General features: G+C 40.6%; 1 protein-coding gene across 1 annotated transcript in view; it reads left to right on the top strand.

Moving 5' to 3' along the window:
• PID1 (phosphotyrosine interaction domain containing 1) overlaps window positions 1-19985 on the top strand; it is a 254717-nt gene that overhangs the window by 192958 nt on the left and 41774 nt on the right. The window lies entirely within an intron of this gene.

Genomic DNA, 19985 nt, shown 5'->3' with positions numbered 1-19985 from the left:
TTGCTTAACTAGGAGGACATCCTGATGTTATGTGTGTGTGTGCATGTGCTCATACACGTTTATCGATGCAAGATGTACATACTGAAAAGCATGGAAATGGAAAATAGACAGCCAGATGCATTTTTACAAAGTGAACACACTTATGCAACCAGCCCTGGGATCAGGAAATGGACCATTATGACCATCATCATTTCATGCTCCTTCTTATCACCTCTAGTCACTACCTCCTAAAGGCGGGCGTATCCTGATTTGTAACAGCAAAGATGGAGGTGTTCATCTTTTGAACTACGTTTACATGGAACCGCACACTAAGTGCTCTTTCCTGTCTGGTTTCCTTTATTGAACATCATATCCTTAACAGTGACTCTTAAAAAGTTGTGCTGAATTCCACAGCACCTGATTTGAAGCATGCCTGAATTCTCGCAATCATGATAGATTTCTTTTTTTTGGAATCAAACTTTGCTGTGATAACTAGATTTTTCCATGGTGCTGGGGGAACACCTAGTGTAATTTGATGAGCAGTTAGTTATGCAGTAAATTTGATCAGCATTGAATGTACTGTGGTGCCCTAAACTGTGAACCCTTAAGTGCATCAGCTGTCTTCTTCACTTAATCTGGCATTGCTTCTAGTTATTTGAAAAGCTAAAATGCAGTAAACATTCTAACAGCGGTTTGTGGTTGGAAACTCCGTGGTAGTCATTGGCTGCCTTCTTGGTGTGTGTTTGTGCATGTGAGTGTATGTGTGTAACGATGGTGTGGTGGAAAGAATGTCATGTGGACACGTACGCTCTGCAAATATGAGGTCTGCTACCCTGAAAGATGCTGTTTCTGTTTAAAAGAGTAAACTCTACAAATACTATGTACATAAATCACTGTTTCTGTCTCACCAGAAGCCTTTAATTGGCACCTTTAGTTTTTGTATCTTTTTTCACTGTTACCTGGACTTCTGTCTCACTTCCAGTAAGGCCTCGGTTAAGTTTCTTACAAACGTAAAACCTAACTTTCTGCCGGATTAGCATTTATGTCATTTAAATTCTCTCTGCTTTACTTTGACAAAACTTCTGAAAGTATAGAAACTTCAGCTTATAGAAAATGCAGTCAGAAATCATCCCAAGGGAATGACCTTTTAAAAATAAAGATATATTGTTTTTTCTTGTTCACTAAATTTTTGAACATGTCCAGAATTGACATTAATATAATTGACATTGAATATAATTAAGCAGCTCAAGAAAAGTATGTGGATTATAGAATCTATAAAATATTGGCTCTTATTTTTTAATATTGAAGAAAATACTGAAAAAAAGTATCATTTTTTAAAATAAAAGTCAAATTCTCCCTAGATCAATTTTTCTAACTTTTAATCAGTTCTCTTTTGAAGACCTGCTCATGCAATCAGTAATTTCAAGTTTGCCCAATTCACAGTATCATATGGATTAACAGGATTTGGTATAATAGGATCAACTGGAATTAACTGAGTTTTGTGGTCTGATAAACTGTATCTCATTGGCTAACTGAAGGACAAAGGAGCTTGCTTGACTGGCAAAATTTGCTTTTCCATTTATGTCACTGGTTCCATGTGTTAGGAAGATATCACAAATATACATTTTTAAAGCAATGTTTCTTCATGGGTATCTTCTGACTACCATTTGGCTGATGTTTCCACAATAGTTAATCATATCATCCTAAAGCTTCTAAATGTTCCAGAAACTGAATGCCTGGTTGGTTGGTCAGTCAGCTCTCTGTTCAATTCAGTCTAACACAGCTTCATTAAACACCTCTTCCAAGTACCAGGGAGAAAGCAATGGCAACCCACTCCAGTACTCTTGCCTGGCAAATCCCATGGACAGAGGAGCCTGGTAGGCTGCAGTCCACGGGGTCGCTAAGAGTCAGATACGACTGAGCGACTTCTCTTTCACTTTTCACTTTCATGCATTGGAGAAGGAAATGGCAACCCACTCCAGTGTTGTTGCCTGGAGAATCCCAGGGATGGCGGAGCCTGGTGGGCTGCCGTCTATGGGGTCGCACAGAGTTGGACACGACTGAAGCGACTTAGCAGCAGCAGCAGCAGCAGCAAAGTACCAGGCATAAATGCAAAGATGAGTGAGATAGTTATCCTGACTTTAAAGACTTATGCCCTTGTGGCAATCAGAGAAGTCTAGGATCAATCCCCAAGATCTTTCATGAACTTCCTGAAGGACTATGGAAATCACATTCATATCCTGGGGTATTTGCATAAAGACAATACTTATTCTTTGTTTTCCACTAGGATATATAGTGTGACGGTAAGAAAGCGGTGGATGCAGTAGAATTATTATGGTGATTCTAAGCTGTCTGTATCATGAAAATAATCACAATAAAATAGATCAATCATGGGAGCTTATTCGCAGAGAATATTTGGTACATTATTTCATTTTGCTAGTTAGGGAGCTTTGTCTTAAATTCTTTAAAGAGAGGTTCCGAATCCAGAAAATACAAGGAAAGAGCAAAATGGAAGAAGAAAACATCTTTTTGAAAAGAGGTGACTTGATTTCCTCCTGGCACTAACCATCTCCTTTGAACTGCTAAGGAAAATAAAGCAATATTTTTCTTGGGCCATATCCTAGGAGAGAAATGAACTGCTCGCTAGTGTGAATTATGCAGCTTTAATGCACTAGAGAAAATACTGCTTTTCTCAAGTGATTTGAGAGTTAATGCCCGGTATTTCGTCTAATGTGCGTTGCTATATTAGAGTTTGCCACAAAGCCCTGTTCTTGCTCTTTGTTCTTGAGAGGTTTGCCATCTCTGCTCTGAGTTTGGTGAACCTTTTTTTTTTTTTAATGATTATAAAACAAATATGGTGGTTATGAATAGATTGCCGTAGCCTTGCTTCAGAGTCTGTGTCTTCACATTTGTTATTAATCAAGAACATAATTATGTTTGCAGCAAGAAAAATAAATCATTTATCATGGCAGGCTAGATGAGACAGTACCAATTCATATGGTTATAAACCTACCAGCTGAGTCAAATCATTATTGCCAGCTCAATCATTTTGGGTTAACCTGGAGGCAAAACGAAGAACTGTCAACACCATTACCAGTTAGAAAGAAAAAGTTTTGTTTTTTACCACTTACTGGCATGATGAACAGTGAAATATCCCATAGACGTGTGCCAAGAGAATATTTCCACTTTATTTGCAATGACGGCCATGTGGGCATTGAATAAATAATAACAATAAGAAAATAACACAAGAGGGGCCAGCTGCAGAAAGATGAGCATTCTCTGGCTTTCAGTTCTGACCTTGTGCCCTGTTCACCCCCAGATAGCCAATGGCATGACCTGAGAAGCCAGGTACCCTTATTGTGTGTAGATATTATTTAGAGCTTGCTTGAAGCAACCAAAGTAATAAACATTGGGTCTGTGTCAGCCAGCAGAATGTAAATATTTAAAGGATCCAATGGGCTGTGAGCTGTTTTAAGAGCCTTCTGTTTATAATCATTCACTGAAGTAAATGTTTCCTATTATACAGACAGCATGTAGTAGGGTATTGAACTTCACTGTCTGGCTAAGGGAACACAAGTAATGTAAAATCTGGCTATCTTGAATTCCTTGGCTACTTCTTCAATATTCAGCCAGCCTTTCGCTCACATCTTTCTGCCACGAGGGTTGCTCCCATGGCGGGTCCCATGTGGTGCTAGGTTTTTTGGGCTAATGCATATGACCTAGACTGTTGCATTCTGAATTACCTCTGACTGCTTGCTTGGGTTTTTAAACAGTGATTGTACTTGAAATAAACATGTTAGCTCTGAACAGATAAAACTTTAGGTCCCAATAGCATCCCCAGGTCTATTTCACTTTCATTGGACCAAGAGATCTTTTTGTAGTAGAATCATTTCTGACAATCCTCAAGGGATGGAAAAAAAAAAAACAATACCCGAATATTTTGATTGCTTAACCAGAGAGAGAGTTCTGAATCAATTTTTTTTTGCTAGTATCATGTTTTACACCTATTTTAAATGATAATCCTTTTTGTTCTCAGGTTAATTTTAATTGCCTCAAGTTCTTCACCTCCATACTAGTGTTTCTGTGAACAAATTGATTCAGGTTTCAGGCAGATGCTCTAGGGCTCCCTTTGTTTACCTAATTTAACTTTTTTTTTTTTTTTTGCTGGTAGCACTGGATTTCATTTTTCTTTATGTAGCATAGGCAATGATGTATTGCAGCATAGCAGAGTTACCTACTATAACCAAGCATTCTTGGTCTGGGTATGGTGGTCACTCTGTCATTGGGTCAAATGAATATTGAATGAATGAATGATTGACTGAATGGGGCCTATGTTATCAGAAAGTAAGATGTCAAATTGGATTACAGAAGGAATGGGTTCTCTGAACAGCAGGGTAGAAATTGTACCTGTGGGGGCCGCATTTCCTCATCGGTACTGTTTCCAAATTTGCCATCCTCAATGCTCTTCTGATTTTTTACTCCCTGTGCCATTGCTTTATGAAATTAGGATGAAGTCTCTATTCAGATTCAGGAACTTCAGGTACATCAATTAATGTATGTATTAATTGAATAGTAATTATTGGAAGGCCTATGAGTTTTCTGTGACTGCTTGCAACAAATTACCACAGACCTTGTGGCTTGAAATAATGCCCATTTATTATCTCACAGACTGTCGATTAGAAATTCTGGTGAGCTTGGCTAAGCTCTTTGCTTAGGGTCTATAAACCTAAAATCAAGATATCAGCTGAGCTGCCCTCTCATCTGGAAGTCTTGACAGTCAACCCACTTCAAGGTTATTCAATCAAAATTCAATTCCTTGTGGTTGTAGGACTGAGGCCCTTGTGGCTTCTCTGGCTGTCAGCCAGGGGTCACTGTCTCTTCCTAGAGGTTGTGTACATTCCTTCTCATGAAACTTCATTCCATCTTCAAACCAGCAGCAAGATTGGGATGCTCTTCATGTTTCAAATCTCTCTGACTTCCCCTGTGCCACACTGGAAGAAAATCCTGTGTTAAAAGACTCACATGATTAGACCCACCTGGTTAATTTCCTTTTCTTAAAGTCAACTGATATGTCACATTAATGACATTGGCAAAATCCCATTTACCCTGTAATGTAACATAATCACTGGAGCAGCACCAGGGAGTAAAGTCAAGGATTCATATTAGAATTAGAATCCTGCTTAACCACAGTAGTTGAAGAGGAGTAAATACCAGATTCACTGCACAGAAGAGTGTGTTTTTCTTTTTAACTCACTGGCAGGAGTGTGCATTCCTCTTCACAATATCGTTTATCCTTTTCAGCATCACAGTCTGCATTTCAGCCTCATCCCCTTTGCTTCCAGAGTCTAAAAGATGCTCTGAATCTCTTGTAGACATAAGCAGTTAATTATGTCATGGCAGCATTTCAGGAACTCGTGGGTCCTGACTGTGGCAGCTCTAGACTTGGAAGTACAGTTTTGAGACGTAAGAAAGAACCCTGAGGTTTTATGTGCATTTTCTGTGAGGTTGAGCTTATAATTTTGTGCTTTCCTCAATTGATTTGAGTACTGGTTGAGATGAAACAGTTTCTTTGAAAAACCAGCTGGAAGTACCAGACAAAGTGCTTCTTGATGCAGTTTCCTCCCACCGAGCTCTCCTGGCTTTGAGAATTCTGTGCTATTTTTCCTGAGCTATTTGGCAAGTTTTTGTGCTTTTAACTACATGGCCCAGTAAATGCCATGTAGTAAATGTCATGCCCAGTAAAATACACCATCTTCTGCATATATCACACCTCTTGTTTGCCCAGTGTTTAACTGAGAGCAGCGTGAACTTCTTGCCTTCCCTTGCTGAAATGAGCACCTTTCCCGGCAGAAACTAAGGTGAATTTATAAAGTGGAAAGTCTTATTTTGTAATGCAGGACAAGGAGGCTTAGGGGATCTCATATTGCACCTTCTCCTTGCTGCAGTGATTTCTTCCTGCTGCCTCAAATGGTTCTTCTTAAAATATCATTTGCATCAGTGTGCCATTCCTCTCCCAAGCTCTGCAGTGGCTCTCTGCCGGCTGCTAAACCAGCTCAGTACCTCCTGGACAAATTTATTTTTCTGTTTTCTAGATTAAAGCCTTTGCTCTACTTGAGTTCTATCTTAATATTTTCTCCCACATACTACTTCTGAATCTAATATATACCTTAGTGCCATACATCTTATGTTGCATTATATTTATGTTTTACATACTTTTTCTTTCCTGCAAAACTCAAAGCTTCTTAAACATAATAACCATGTGTGCTAAGTTGCTTCAGTCGTGTCCGACTCTTTGAGACTCTGTGGACTGTAGCCTACCAGGCTCTTCTGTTCATGGGATGCTTCAGGCATGAATAGTAGAGTGGGTTGCCATGCCCTCCTCCAGGGGATCTTTCTGACCCGGGATCTAACCCGAGTCTCAAGGTCTCCTGCATTGTCAGGCGAGTTCTTTACTACTAGCAACACCTGGGAAGCAGTAACCATATCTTACCCACCTTTATAACTTCAGGATTTGCATAGGTCTGCCGTGTGGTCAGTACTCAGTAAACATTGGCTGAACTGATTTGAATGTACTGTTGCTGTTGTTTAGCTGCTAAGTCGTGTACAATTCTTTTGCAACCCTATGGACTGTAACCTGCCAAGCTCCTGTATCCATGGGATTTCCCAGGCAAGAATAGTGGAGTAGGTTGCCATTTCCTTCGTCAGGGGATCTTCCTGACCAAGAGACCAGACCCAGGGATCAAACCTACATCTCCTGCATTGTTGAGGAATTCTTTATCACTGACCCACCACTGATCCATAGTTTATTTCATAAACTTTATCTATTGAGTCCCCACCATGTTCCTGCACTGTGCTAATGACAGAAAGATGCAAGATGAATAGAGGTGACGTCTGACCTTGAGAAGATCCTGGGTTCCTGGACAAAGACATGGATTCCATAATTCTATGACAAGAGTTCTAATCGAGGTATGCGTGATGTATGAGCACAGAAGTCGAAGCACTTTATTTTGCTTGATGAGATAGGAGAAGGCTGGATAAGCACTTGGAGGAGGTGATATTTGAATGTGTCTTAGGATGAGAGGGCATCACAGCATGAACCTCAGAGCTAGGACTGGGGATGCGGGAGCCATTTGGGGAGGAGAACACAGGAAGTGTGAAAGAATAAGAGTGTGTGTATTAGGGTGTGGTACCATCCATGTAATGTGCCTAATTTGTGAGAGCCACAGATGAAAATAAGACTGTAAGGGTAAGTGGAGGATGGGTCAGAAAAAGCCTCAGATGCTTTGAACTTTGCCAGGTAGACAATGAGCACCGATGAAAGGGGCTTCAGGAAGTAACAAGATGAGATTAGTATTTCACTTTCTTTATTCTTTCACATGAGCCAGGAGAAGATGAGAATGTGCCAGAGTCTTACTCCTGGCCAGACAGCCTGCTGGAGGAACCTGTGCTCCTTGGAACCCCCACAGAATGGGCTAGAGGTGGTGGGGACAGGAGAGGGCTGACCCTGCCTTGCCCTTCCCTGTTTGGGGGTCTGCACAGCCACCTGGATCTCAGCCCCCACACTTCCTCTAGTAGTAGAATCCTAGGCAAGCCTCCCACCGAGACCCCATGCGATGGCTCCTTACCTGTCACCTTCTTCTTTGCTTCCTTGTGGCTTCAACCTCACTGCCCATTCTTGAATATCTGATGCAATTTCTGCTTCAAAATCTTCTTTTTCCCCCCAAGTACATTTGGGGAACTATAAATACTTGATAGATTTAATCACTTGGTCCAAGGCTCTATTCTTTCAACTTCTGGATTTATTGATTCTTAAAAGAACACAGAGAAAGATTTGTCTAATCTAATTTCTTTACATGCCACTGTTTTATCTCCTCAAATGGAACAACTGGAGGTGCTAAAAAATCCAGCTCTTGAACATAAGGGAAGGATAGGAAACATTTAACACTCAACCTTCTTTCCCATGACTTGAGTGCCTTAGGCACTCAATAAGTACCAGTGCTTGAGCGAGAACAAATTATAAAAGTCAAATGGTTCTAGAGAAATTAAGACACTGGGTAGTATAGTAACAAAAGGAAAAAGATTCAAAGGAAGTGGTTTCATGAAACCTTTTAGCACTTCCTCATCTTTTGTTCCTCAGAGGATATATTCTTGGTAAGTTGTAAAACACTTAATGGACTTCTTTTTTTTTAATTGAAAAGAAAAACACTCTCAAATCCTTGAAAAGTCTTGTTATATAGGGCAAAATAAAAGCAATGAATAAATATTTTGAATAAAACAAGCCGTATGACAATCGTGGCAAATGAGAAATGTCCCAATGAGGCTTTTCTGGAGCTAAAGCAATCTCAGGGCCAGTCCTGTTCCCCCTCACTTAATCTCAGGCTCAGTTTAGGCTTTGATTTACAAATGTGCTTTGGTTTCTGTTTTCTAGTAACTTAACTATAAAAACAGAAGGAGATCTTTTAAATAAACTGTTCTCGGTTATTTTCAATTTAGTTTCTCCCTCTGTAGTTTAAACTAGTGTTCCCACAGGTACTTGATATTGCAAACAGTTCTACCTGGGAAACTTAACATTGCTTCTTTTCTTTAATCAATATTATAAAAGCATTTTTATTCAAACTACACTTACTCCAGCATTTTTTCCAGTTTTCCTCATTATCTTCTGCAAAGTGATACTTTGTTCTTTGCAAAAAAGTTGGGGAACAAGAGTAAAAATTCCTTGTGACCTGATACCAATACATTTAATAGGAACCAGCCACTAAGAAGGTTTTTCTTTTACTTCCTTGGAAAAAGTTGGGTTTGGTATTAATCCTTTTCCTATTATGCTACAGGATTGGGGACTATTTGATTGGATCTTTATTTTGCCTCTAGAGTAGAGTTTGCACTAGTCTTAAGTGTATGTACCATTGTCTATATAGCTTATCTTATCTCCTGTTCTAACCTTAGGTCTTCAAGGACAAGATTTAAGGTTCTTTGGGTAGCTGATTGCAGTCAGCATGGTGCTCTGGGTCCAGTAGGTTCTCAGGGATACTGCTTTGAGGAATTCACAGATGTATTTTCCTAGCATTGCATATGTAGATTTCTCAGTTACATGGGAGAAAGAAAATAGCCTGAGGAAGAAAAGAGTTACAGTACATTTTGATCATAGAGAGTAAGAGGGAACAACAGATTAAACAGGGGCAAGCAAAGATCACACAGATCATTTGGCATCTGGGCTAGAGTTTAAGGGAAAGATACGCATGTATTAGAGATGTACCTTTGTGAGTTGACAACAATCTTCGAAGTCATGAGGGGAGGAATTATTTAAGAGAGACGGTTTCAATGACAAAGAAGAATGGGAAAGAGATGAAGAAAGAGCAAAATTCAGCCACAAAGACCACCCAGAGTGAGAGGACTAGTAGGAAACAAAGGCAGAACAAGAGAAGTAAAACAGGGATGGTGCCTTCTGTAAAAATAAGAACAAAAGAGAGTTACAGGAGGCTCAGCAGAGCAGTCCAGGGGAGTTAATGGGAAAAAAGGCTAAGGGCTTGGCCACGGGGAGGTTATTGAGGATTGAAGAAAAGAGCTAGAGGGTTTTCAGGCAGAGAAGCCATTCCTTGGAGGATTAAGGAGAGACTGGGTGTTGAAGAAAGAGAACAGTGGTTCTGAAAATTTACTTAATAACTCCAGGAAGCTTGTTAAAAATATAGGTTCCTGGGCCTTACCCAAGGAAACTCTGATTTAGGAAGTCTGGCATGGGTTAATAGACCTGCATTTTAAGTTAAGCATTCCTCCTGATTCTGAATTTTAGGTGGTCTGCTGACCACTTTTTGAGAAATACTACTGCAGGGGCAACCAGTGTATCTTGATAGTTTTTTTGGAAGTGAAGCAGGGAAAGGGAAGCAAGAGACAAAGCAGTGGGGAGAAGTAACAGTGAGGTGATACAGTTACCACCTTGGAGGAAATGATTCTGATTTACACTCAAAGAGGTACCAGTGGTGGAAGACAAGGAAGATAGCAGGAAGGACAGGAACATGTATGAGAGTAGCATCCTTAAGTTATATCTTGGGAAAAGAGGAAGAACTTAGGAGCTGAGTTGATTTTTAGTGAGTGTTGGGCATCTAGTTTGAGTGACAGGTGAATGAAGGAGAACATGGAAACAGTGCAGCGAATGGTGACCTGCTTCCCTGTGATTGTTGTCGTTATGACCTTGCTCTGTACATAGCAGACATGTATGCTTCTTCTTTGTATCTTTTGCACAACCATGTGGATATCTTGATTGCATTCATGATTCAAGTCACTTTTTAATGTCTCATAGCATTTATGCTTCAAAATTCAAACATTTAAAATGAGACTTTTTTGTATAAAAGCATCCATCTATAAATCTGTCACTGTTTACTAATATGTGATGGCATAACAGATGGGCCAGGCTTTTGTGAAAAACATGAGTAACTAAATATTATACTAGTATATTTTACTAGAATAATAATATAGATAAAATCTCCCAATGCATATATATTATATAATTACAAAATCTATGCTTTTAGCTACATGGAGGGAAAATAAATTAAAATAACAAGTAATGGTTGAACTAGTTTTATTCCTGTCTTTTCTTAGATTTCCTCTAGAGCAAGTTCAAATCATCATGAAATTTTATTGTATATTTTGCCATCTATTATAGTCTATTGGGCTTCCCTGATAGTTCAGTTGGTAAAGAATCCGTCTGCAATGCAGGAGACCCCAGTTGATTCCTCGGCCGGGAAGATCCACTGGAGAAGGGATCAGCGACCCACGTCAGTATTCTTAGGCTTCCCTTGTGGCTCAGCTGGTAAAGAATCCGCCTGCATTGCGTGCGACCTAGGTTCGATCCCTGGGTTGGGAAGATCCCCTGGAGAAGAGAGAGGCTACCCACTCCAGTATTCTGGCCTGGAGAATTCCATGGACTGTATAGTTCATGGGGTCGCAAAGAGTCAGACAAAACTGAGCGACTTTCACTTCACTTCACTTATAGACTGCTGCTGCTGCTGCTAAGTCGCTTCAGTCATGTCCGACTCTGTGCGACCCCATAGACAGAAGCCCACCAGTCTCCTCTGTCCCTGGAATTCTCCAGGCAAGAATACTGGTGTAGGTTGCCATTTCCTTCTCCCACACTTATAGGCTATTATAAGTCATTTATAGAATGTAGAATACTGGTGTGGGTTGCCATTTCCTTCTTCCGCACTTATAGGCTATTATAAGTCATTTATAGAAAGTAGAGTTACTATTTTTTTCATAATTCATTTACATAGTTTATCATCAAAATCGTATTCATAAAAACTATTTTATACCTAAACATATTCTAGACCAGTCTAATCAACTTGAAAAGTGAAGATGTTAGTCGCTCAGTCGTGTCTGGCTCAGTTATGTCTGGCTCTTTGCAACCCCATGGACTGTAACCGCCTCCTCAGTCCATGGAATTCTCCAGGCAAGAATACTGGAGTAGGTTGCCATTCCCTTCTCCAGGGGGTCTTCCCAACCCAAGGATCAAACCCAGAGCTCCTGTATTGCAGGCAGATTCTTTACCATCTGAGCTACCAGAGAAGTCCTAATCAAGTTATTTCTACCTTAAATAATTAAAAATAGATAAATGCCATGTAACCCTTGGTATCCATCTAAGTACACTGAACTAAGGGTCATGAGGAATCATGAGATTTTATTCAATGTCGAAAATTATCCTTATCTCCTAAATGCATTAGTTCTTTGCATTTTGCTTTTCCTAATAATATTGTATTAAAATATAGTGTGAAAAGCTCCCACGTATGTTGAGTTTTGTATTGTTTGCTTCTCATTCTCTCTCCCTTCCCTCCCTTCCTTGCTCCTGCTTTCCACTAGTTTCTAATTCTATGTCTATCTTACTGCTGCTGTTTCATTCTTCTTTCTCATCTAAGTAATAATATTTCTCCCTTGGGGTGTACTTTGCTCTGAGTTTCCAGAGAACCTAGAAGAGTGAGTAACTGTTGACAGAAAACAGCTATCTTAAACATCATTGACTGAACAACCTGTAGTACTTGCTGAAGCTTCTTGCACTGTTTTCCTAAATAGGTTTTATTATCAGATGTGCCATTTACAAGCCCTATAAGACCCAGATGTAGGTCTTAGTTTTTCAGTCTGTAAGCCCTTGATTTGTTCTTTAATGATGTCTGTTTTGGAGGGGCTTTAAGAACAATGTGTTGAATTTGCATGATGCAGAAAGAGAATGTAGCCCCATTATAGGGGAATCTGTGCTCTCTTACAATAGCATGGAAATTATATGGTTTATATACTTACACATACTAATTTCTCTGGGTCATTTTGCAGTCCCTAAAATAATAAAATAAAGTTTTTTTTTTTTTTTTAAACAAAACAAAACAAAACAAAAAACTTCTGTTCTTTCAGCTCTATTCCCAATAGCCAAAGCCTTTAAGGATCCAGATGTTCTGACTTCCTTCAAAATTGCCTTAAATAATAAAAATTTATTCATTAACTCGGGACAGTTTATACTAAGTTCAGTTTTGCTTAAGTCCAGTAGAAACTTGTTCGGGTCTGCAGTAATGTTTGTTGATTTATTTAAAAGGTGATTCCAGTTCTGTGATACCACATGCTGTCTAGACTTCCTATTGAATATTTACAAGTCAGGACAGAGGAAGTCATGTACCTACTGTAAAGGGATGGTGTTAAATTTACTAAAGACAGGAAAGTATTGATCTTGCAAAAAGACATGTTTGTTCCAAACTCCATCAATAAATAGAGCGGGACAATGCATGAAAGCATGACCTAATTCTCTCATTTTTGGATAAAGCTTCATTTTGCAATAAGTTGTCTTTTAAGCTGACAGTAATTATTTGGTCAAATACCAGTTTGAAGATGGCGTCAATTACTCAATTTGTGAAGATAGCCCCATTTAAGTCTTACAGTTTAGTTTAAGCATCTTGCTGAGTAGTGCTGTCCATATGACAGCACTGGCATGGTGAAGAGATCTGTAAAGTTTGGTTTCCAATTTTGCAAGCACTCTGATACCTTTTAGAAAGTGCTTATTTACCCAAAGTTTCTTTTTGCACCCTGTTACCATCTTTCTCACCTGTTTAAACTACCGTCTTAGTGTTCATGGTTGTTCAAACCCTACATCAAGTTTGTGAACATATTGGCTTGAAAAGAGAGAAGCAGAATACATTTTTAAGGTGGCAACTTTAAAGCCACAGCTACAACCTGAATGTCTGTCACCCTAGATTTGAGATGTACATTTATAGCTTTATATAAAGTTAGTAGACACTTGGATATTAAAATTTTAATAGTATAACTTGTAAGATTAACTACCATTTCCAATTATGTATTATTTTATCCTGTTATTGTTTACAAATTTTTTTAAAGTACAGAAAAATGTTTGGTTTATAATGAAATAGTGAGCTATATTATTTGATTCCTTGACATTTCTAGTGCTAAATTGATAGACATATGTGCCTTTGAAAAGGCAAATTCAGCTGTGAAGAGAAGATTGTAACTGTTATTTGCATTGGCTTGTATATAATCCCACAGGGCTTCAGAACTATAAAGAGTGATCTAGCCATTTGAGAATATCAAATTAAAAATTTCAATATTATGACTGTTAGAGAAATGAAATTGCTTTTGTAAGGGTGCTGTGGAAAATGTTACCATTTATTGAAAAATGATGTTTGGAAATAAAACAGGGGCTTCCTATAATGGGCAGTTACTTATTCTTCAACAGTGAACTTTTGCCCCATAGATTTTAATCATTTCAAAAAGTTGGATGTGGTTATAAACTAAGAGATACTGTGGTTTTCTTATACTGTAGCTTTTCCTAGGTACCCTCTTTTTTTCTAGCTATGTACTTTCCAAGTCAGAATTACAGATTCCTCCTGGGGGTTGTTAATCACATCTAATAAAACTTAGTGATAAGTGAAGTGAAAGTGAAAGTGAAAGTTGCTCAGTCATGTCTGACTCTTTATGACCCCATGGACTATAGCCTGCCAGACTCCACTGTCCATGGACTTCTCCAGGCAATTCTACTGGAGTGGGTAGCTGTTCCCGTCTTCAGGGGATCTTCCCAACCCAGGGATCAAACCCAGGTCCCCAGCATTGCAGGCAGATTCTTTACCAACTGAGCTACCAGGGAAGCTGACATGCTTATAAATCCATGTGTGACAGGAAGATGTTAAAAAAAAAAAAAAAAAAAAAAGACAGACATTTCTGGTTATGTATATAGAAGCTGTTAAAGGATGGTCAGTTGGACTCCATCTTTTCTCAGTTTTTTGCCATCTGTAAAATGGGATAATAATATCATCTGCCTCATAGGGTTGCTGTTAAATGACTGAGGAATGTAGAACCATTAGCAGAGTATCTGGTAATTAGCACATGCTCAGAAAATATTAAATTATAACTACAATAAAAGCAACAAAAACAACAAGGACTAAACCTCAACAATGAAAAATATCCTCACTACAGCCTGTGTGATACTGTCACTTCATTGTTATGTTGCTTCAAGAACTCTGAAGGGATAGAATGGACTTTGCAGGGAGAAATGGTAACTTCCCTCCTGGTCAGTTTAGAGAGAATCCATCTACAAGTCAATGGATAAAACTCCTCGATTCAGACATACCTCTTACTCCGAGGTTTGTGTTTTTTGTGTGTTTTTTTTTTTAAATCATAGTGAAGATGCATGTAAATAATATAATTTTCTTCTGTTCATTAGTTTTATTAATATTTATTTGTTTTCCAAGAAATGAACCCAAGGCAAGGAAACATTAAATATCCACATTGACTTCGTTGATGGAACAGACGAGCCTAAAATAGATGTAGATTTCTGAAAAATCACAGTGCATGAAGCATGTAGTAGGTTGCAGAATTCTTTTCATTGAGCTATATATGGGTTGTTATGGAAGGTTTGTATATACCTGTAATGAAGAGTCTGACTACAGTTTTTGACGTGTGACTGCTGACAATTTTTCAGTCTTCTCTCACATCTGGGAAAGCTGATAAGAAAGCCCAGGTGCTCCCTCTTTTGGTGTAGACAGGAAACCACATGCAGAAACCTCACCCCCTTGCCCCCACCCCTCACCATTATGGAAATCTCTCGCCCTTGCCCTTCCTTGCCTTCTCAGGCTATTGGACCTGCTGTTGAGAGCTGCCCTACCCTCCCAGCGAGGCCATTTCATACCCTCTTGATTCTTGTGTAGCATCTTCTCAGCATTCTCACCAGATCTGGGTGGAGGTTTACCCTCTTCCTGCAGAATGACCACAGCAACATAGAAAAAAAGATTTACTATCAGAGCTTCTTATCTGCACTGCATGTTATCTGTATGTTCTAAATATTCTCAGAAGGACTTTATTATTATTCTGTTATTTCCTTCTGCTAAGTTGGATATTAAGCCTTTACAGGGATTAGTGATCTCATTTAATCTTCACTCTAGTTATTTGATCCTTATTTTCCAGTTTTCAGTGACAAAACTGAGGCCCAGGAAGATTAAATAACAAACCCAGGGTCGGATAGTTAGGAAACAGCCAAGTTAGGATCAGACGGTGTGGGTTCAGTACCACTGTACTGTGTTGTCTTCCCTTTCAGATAAACCTAGTATGCGGTTTTCATAAGGTACTTGATTGAGGAAGTCATCCTTGCATTTCCTCTTTTCAGCCCTCACATATTTAAAAAAGGTGACAGCACACATCCAAAGCTCTATGCATATCGTGGTCTTGAGGAAATCCTCGTGTCCTGAGGGCAGTACCGGTTTAACTGGCTTTTTTCCTCCTGAGCAGACGCGCGGGTCCTGTGCCTCGCAGACCCCATGAATGTTTCTTGAACTGAACTATATGCTAGCATTTAGAAAGGAGTGCTTTCAGTCTGTTGGTTGTTTCTGTTTTCCTCATGACTTCTCTTGTGAAATTCTTGATTTGTGCTTATGGGTCAAATGTCCTCAGAAAAAGTTCAGTTGGAATAATAGATTATTGAAAAGATTTCATACCTAAAGGAATATGTCATTTGCCTGATATAGCAGTAATGATCTTTTTCATGCTTGGTACTTCCGTGGTGGCTTGTATTACAGGTAGCTGGAATGACACCTCTTTGTATATGCATAAAATTTCCCATCCAGGTTGTGAGTTCTGAAATTTCAAAGCCAACCTTTCCTTTAATTCTGTTACATACTGCACTAACAGACCTTCACACATGGGCATTTCTTAGTAAATTTCTCAGTTATTTTAGTTGGTTAATAGTGATCAAACTATATCTGAAATGCATAGATTTTACCTTAAGGAACTAGCCACTAGCTTACCCGTGGCTTAGCAGTAAAGAATCTGCCTGCCAATGCAGGAGCCGTGGGTTCTATCCCTGAACTGAGAAGATCCCCTGGAGAAAGGAAATGGGAACCCACTCCAGTATTCTTGCCTGGAAGATACCATGGACAGAGGAGTCTGGCGGGCTATAGTGCATGGGGTCACAAAAGAGTCAGTTTAGTCAGAGCTGCGTGACTAAACAACAGCAAACAACCAGATGTAATCCTGTTCCATTTACTTTATGCCTATTGATTCCAGTCCTGATGGGAAGGTAGGACTATTTTCTCCATTCCCTAAAATTTCTTAGGTAGTAAATTCTAGAACCATGACTCATTCCCGGTCATCAGCATCACATCCATGGCCATACCCTCTGCTGTGCCAGCCACTGCTCTGCCTTACTGTTGAATGAAGAAATATTGGAACCCTAAGCTTGCTATCCTTTGAAGGAAAGATTTTTTCATATGCATTCAGCTTCATTTTATATAAACTTACCTGAAAATCCTTTGTTTTTAAAAAGATGGGATATGGGAGAAGATTATATAATTTCTCTACCTCACCCTACATCCCTCTCCCCCATCATCTCATCTCAGTCCCTCTTGTTAAAGAAAGGAAAGAAATTTTGATGATGGTTGTTTAGGAAATAAACTTTAAAAGACATTTTAAAACTGGAGGTAAGATTGGTTAGTGTGAGAAAGATATTTTTCCTTGAAGAGATAAAGGGCAGAAGATGTGGCTTCCAGGAGGATTTCTGAGAGGGTGGTGCTGGTACTGGCTGCCACAGTGAAGAGTACTTAGACTGGAACCAGATGGTCAGACCTGGGGTGCAGTCCCAGCCTTTATTTTCCTGAAAGTAGCGGGCCCTTCTGCGGGCAAATTACTGAGCCTCTGTGGATCTCTCTCTTTTCCTCTACTACAAGGAGACACTAATTCTTACCTGCAACATTGTTGAGAGGAGAAAAATGATTGGTGCCTACAAAATCCGTTTTCAGAGCCTTCTGCCAGCAGCCTCTCCGTCCGAGTAGGTCTCTGTGTCCACAGAACACAGCTATTGTCACCCCCTCAGTGCCTGACATCGTGGGTTGAGTTCATGGTCAGACCCAGACATGCTTTTAACCTCAACTAAGTCAGAAAGCTGTTGCTCGGTTTCCCCACCGACGAAACAGAGACAAAAACACACTTTCTGTCTAATTTCCTATAACTGAAAAAATGACCTAGCCGAAGGTTAATGACACGCTGATTCAGTGGCTTGTCAATTTTTTCATAAAGGACACTTGTCCTTCCAGAGTCAAAGCCAAGGTGCTGTTGTCAATACAGCCGGACAGTGTAATTTGGAAAAATATCATTTTTTTTTTTTTTTGCTGCGTGCTGCTCTGAGGAATCAAAGTGAAAGGGGAGATAAGCCTCTCACCCCAGCACTGAAGACAAGCCCTGAAGCCCTCCAGCTCCTGACCCTGCGGCGACTTTTTCCTGACCCTGCGGTGACTTTATCTTGACTGTCTGCACCTCTCCTCTCCTCGCTCACACTCCCTTCCCTAGAAGGAAGCCCTCTCTGTCTCTGCTCCCCTTTGACAGCCCTCTGCTGTCTCTGCAGCAGTCAGCTTGGCTCTGTCAGAGCCTAAGACGTGGTGGTCGTCAATCTGGGTGGCTTCTCAGCTGACAAAGGCCTGGCTCTGCCATCTAAATGTTCCCAGTAAGATGTGAGAGCAACACACCTGGGCAGAGATGTCCATAGGTTGGGCACAGTGCAGAGGAAACCTACAGTCTGGGGAGTTACCAGGGCACAGAGAACTGAGTCCTGTTGGGGATTTCAGGGAAGGCTCTGGAAGTGACCTTTGTTTCAGGAGGATGAATAGAGAGAGCTTGTTGCACAAAGTGGAGGAGGCTGTTTTGGGAGGTGGAACAGCTTGATCAAAGCCCCTGAGGATGGGATCAGCTCTGGGTGTGCGGGTGGGTCAGGGAAGCATCACCCAGCTTCCAGTGTGAGACCACAGCCTGGAGGGAGGCAGATGCAGGCTGTGGATGGAGAGGAAAGGTCTGATTTGCCACGCTGGGAGCTTAGACTTTATCCTGTAGGTGGGAGGCATTGGAACTCTCTCTCACTGGTGACTTCACAGGGGATTCAAGAGGGAAGGGGTGCAGTTGGAAGGAGGCAGGAGACCAGTGACCAGTTAGTAAACTAGTCCTGTCCCCCATGTGAGGGATGTTGAAGGCCTGGAGTAGGGCAGTGGGAGCAGAGAGGGTTGTTTTTGCTCCAGTGGCTGGAGGGAGGTGGCCTCAGTTTGACAAATGAGCAACTGAGTCTGAAATTGACACACCTTCCCTCCATCCCTCCTCTTCTGCTACCTGACACATCAGATTCAAACCCTTGCAGGTCTTTGATAAACCTGATCTTCCTGCAATGACTTGAAACCAAAAAAGCAAAAGAGTTATTTAAAGGTAATTTTGTGTGTGCTTAGCAATGCGGGAGACCCAGGTTTGATCCCTGGGTCGGGACGATCTCCTGGAGAAGGAAATGGCAACTCACTCCAGTACTCTTGCCTGGAAAATCCCACTGATGGAGGAACCTGGTGGGCTACAGTCCATGGGGTCGCAAAGAGTTGGACACGACTGAGCGACTTCACTTTCCTTTTCTTTAGTAATGCCAAGTCTTTGTGGTCTATGGACTGTTGCTCACCGGGCTCCTCTGTCTCTGAGATTTTCAAGGCAAGAATACTTGAATCAGGTGCCATTTCCTACTCGGGATTTTCCTGACCCAGGCCCCAGGTAACAAACCCACGTTTCTTGCGTCTCCTGCATTGGCAGGTGGATTCTTTACCGCTAGTGCCACCTGGGAAGCCCGAAAGGTAATTATGAAATACTTTAATAAATTGGTTATAATCAGTTCCTGTGGAGTTAGAAGAAAGCCTATGGAGATATTTGTGGGCACTAAGGAGCCTTATTTGGGTGGGTCAGCAGACCACACTGAGTGTTAAGACAGTGATGTCCCCATTGGCTTGCTGCGATGAAGCTGTAGCCATCTGATTACCCAGCACAGAGGGATTTATAGCTTCACATTCAGAAAGGAGTCTTCAGTATGCATGTAATATATCCCCAAATAGAAACTTGCTCTTTTCCAAAAGTCTGTCTCCAAAGGACCAGAGAATCAGGGAGGAAAATTCTGAATATGTTCAAATCTAGCCCAAGTGTCCTCACACTTTGAGAAAAGGGCTGAGCATCATGAACCAGGCTCTGACTTCAGCCAGGATACCAAGGGCACTGCTATTTTGCCACTGTTTTAGTTCATCCTTTTATATATAAAAACAAGAGTGGTTTTCAAGAAGTGACTGTTCTAAGTCCTTAGGAAGCTTCTGGGTAGGCTTCAAATTGCAACTCAGGTTTGACACCCTCTGATTGGCTTCCTTTGATCCCTGCAGTCCCACTGAAATACTTCCTCTCTGTCCCACAACACTTGGAAAATTGAATTGTCTTCCTGATTGATCATGAGGTCTTTGAAGGCAGGGACTTTCTGCATTTTGAGCTTTCATCACTTAGTGCCTCAGTTCAGTTCAGTTGCTCAGTCATGTCTGACTCTTTACAACCCCATGGACTGCAGCATGCCAGGCTTCCCTGTCCATCACCAACTGCCAGAGCCTACTCAAACTCATGTCCATTGCATCGGTGATGCCCTCCAACCATCTCATCCTCTGTCATCCCCTTCTCCTCCTGCCTTCAATCTTTTCCAGCATCAG

The sequence above is a fragment of the Giraffa tippelskirchi genome, chromosome 3 (assembly GCF_054371585.1).
Source record: "Giraffa tippelskirchi isolate mGirTip1 chromosome 3, T2T-mGirTip1v1.2.pri, whole genome shotgun sequence".
Taxonomy (NCBI): domain Eukaryota; kingdom Metazoa; phylum Chordata; class Mammalia; order Artiodactyla; family Giraffidae; genus Giraffa; species Giraffa tippelskirchi.
Note: the sequence above shows the minus strand (reverse complement) of the source record. Positions and strands in the feature narration are given on the sequence as shown.